A 2,500-nucleotide genomic window follows, 5' to 3' on the forward strand; every position below is an offset into this window, starting at 1 on the left:
TGCTAGCATGCCGTGTGTTGTGCCTCGGTGTGCATTGTTTACACAACGTGCGTTACGCTACTTAATATGTCCGTGTGGAAACTCGTTCGGTACAGAACCGAACCGGAACCCCCGTACCGAAACGGTTCAATACAATTACACGTACCGTTACACCCCTCGGACTTATACAATAATAAAGTTGCCACTTTATGAGATCATGAAGTGGCAACTTTAGGATAAAAAATTGGCAATTTTGCAACCCTCCAAAAAAATGTCATAGTAGGGAAGGAAGTTGACATTTTCCAAGAATAAAGTCGTAGAATTAGCATTGTTTCCCACACATTCATTTATTTGTGGCGGCCCGCCACGAAAGAATTACGCCCGCCACAAATAAAAATTTTTTTTTTTTTTTTTTTTTTTTTTTTTTTAAATAAAAAATTTTGTCAATTTTTTTGTCCTCTCCAGCTTCTCAGGCAAATCATATAGTTTTTTTGTGTGTTTTTTTTTTTTTTTTTTTGTTGTTCTCAAAATCATATAGTTGATGTAGATGCCCATATCGGCTGTTCAGATTTACTTTACAAAAGAGAAGTGTAGGATACTTCTCTTGTTGCCTTATTTGTATTTGACTTTATTAAATGTATTTCTATTAGAAACACAACATGTGTATATAACAAAGGGTGCAAAGTGTGCAGGCAGTAGGAAACACATGGTTAAGTGTAGGGAGTAAAACTGATGGCAGTCTAAAGTTCAAGATTTTTGGAGCTCTTTGTTCAGTGGATCAGATGTTTGATGAAGCTCTGTGTCTATCTACCACCACTACTGTTTGCTGTTTATTTGTTACTGACTGTGGCAGGACACCTGTTTCACTTTATGTTGCTGGTAAATAATATGCTTGTAGTAGTAGGCTAAAGTTAAATTATTTAGTATGCACTAATTAAGGGGCAGAGCTTTATGAGACATTTTAGCTTTTATATTTTATAAGATATATTTTTTGTAAGAACCACAATTAATAAATATATTTCAGTGAATAACTTATTGTTCAAATCTGTATATAAATATGTACATAAAGTGTTGTAATTATATTGTAAAATGGATGGATGGACGTTTAATACAAAACTGTTATTATTAATTAGTAAGTAGGGATGTCCGATAATGGCTTTTTGCCGATATCCGATATTCCGATATTGTCCAACTCTTTAATTACCGATACCGATATCAACCGATACCGATATCAACCGATATATACAGTCGTGGAATTAACACTTTATTATGTCTAATTTGGACAACCAGGTATGGTGAAGATAAGGTACTTTTTTTTAAAAAATTATAAAATAAAATAAGATAAATAAATTAAAAACATTTTCTTGAATAAAAAAGAACGTAAAACAATATAAAAACAGTTACAAAGAAACTAGTAATTAATGAAAATGAGTAACATTAACTGTTAAAGGTTAGTACTATTAGTGGAGCAGCAGCACGCACAATCATGTGTGCTTACGGACTGTATCCCTTGCAGACTGTATTGATATATATTGATATATAATGTAGGAAGCAGAATATTAATAACAGAAAGAAACAACCCTTTTGTGTGAATGAGGAGGGAGGTTTTTTGGGTTGGTGCATTAATTGTAAGTGTATCTTGTGTTTTTTATGTTGATTTAATTAAAAAAAAAAAAACAACAAAAAAACACGATACCGATAATAAAAATAATAATAAAATAAATATAAATATATATATATATATATATATATAAATATATTATTATTATATTATTATTATTATATTATTATATATTATATTATAATATATATATATAATTATATATATTATTATATTTATTATTTATTATATTTATTATTTATATTATATATATTATATTATTATATATTATTATATTATTATTTATTATATTTATATATATATATTATTATATATATAATTATATATATTATTATATTATATATATATTATTATTATTATATTATTAATAATAAATATATTATTATTATATATATATATTTATATATAAATATAAAAAATCGATACCGATAATTTCCGATATTACATTTTAACGCATTTATCCCTATTAGTAAGTATAAATTTTTTGAGCCTTTTTAGAGAAAATCATATCATTGTAGTAAATTATGCAAATTACTCGAGGATGTCATGGTGACCACGCCCATAGCCACGCCCCCACCGCCACATATATCTTGGCAGTTTATGGGAAACATTGATTAGGATAAAAATCCCAAGATGAAAGTTGTAATTTCCCCGAGTACAATAGTGAAATAAGTCAAACTTTTGAATGGGACAAAAAAAAGTTATTATATATTGGCGGGAAAAAGTGACTTTTTAATTTTTTTTATTTTAGTGTATTACTTTGTGGTCAAACTGATGTTGTTGTGTACTAAAATGTAAAAGTGTTCTCCTTGTTGCCAGCAGAGGGCGCCGTGTGGAAGAGGATGAGTGCAGCTGGAAGGAAGTCCATCACTTTGTACAGGACTGTTTATTACTTACGTC

General features: G+C 28.8%; 1 pseudogene; it reads left to right on the plus strand.

Moving 5' to 3' along the window:
• Positions 1 to 2,500, plus strand: part of LOC133647167 (metastasis-associated protein MTA1-like) — a 28,477-nt pseudogene that overhangs the window by 25,299 nt on the left and 678 nt on the right.

The sequence above is a fragment of the Entelurus aequoreus genome, linkage group LG03 (genome assembly GCF_033978785.1).
Source record: "Entelurus aequoreus isolate RoL-2023_Sb linkage group LG03, RoL_Eaeq_v1.1, whole genome shotgun sequence".
NCBI lineage: Eukaryota > Metazoa > Chordata > Actinopteri > Syngnathiformes > Syngnathidae > Entelurus > Entelurus aequoreus.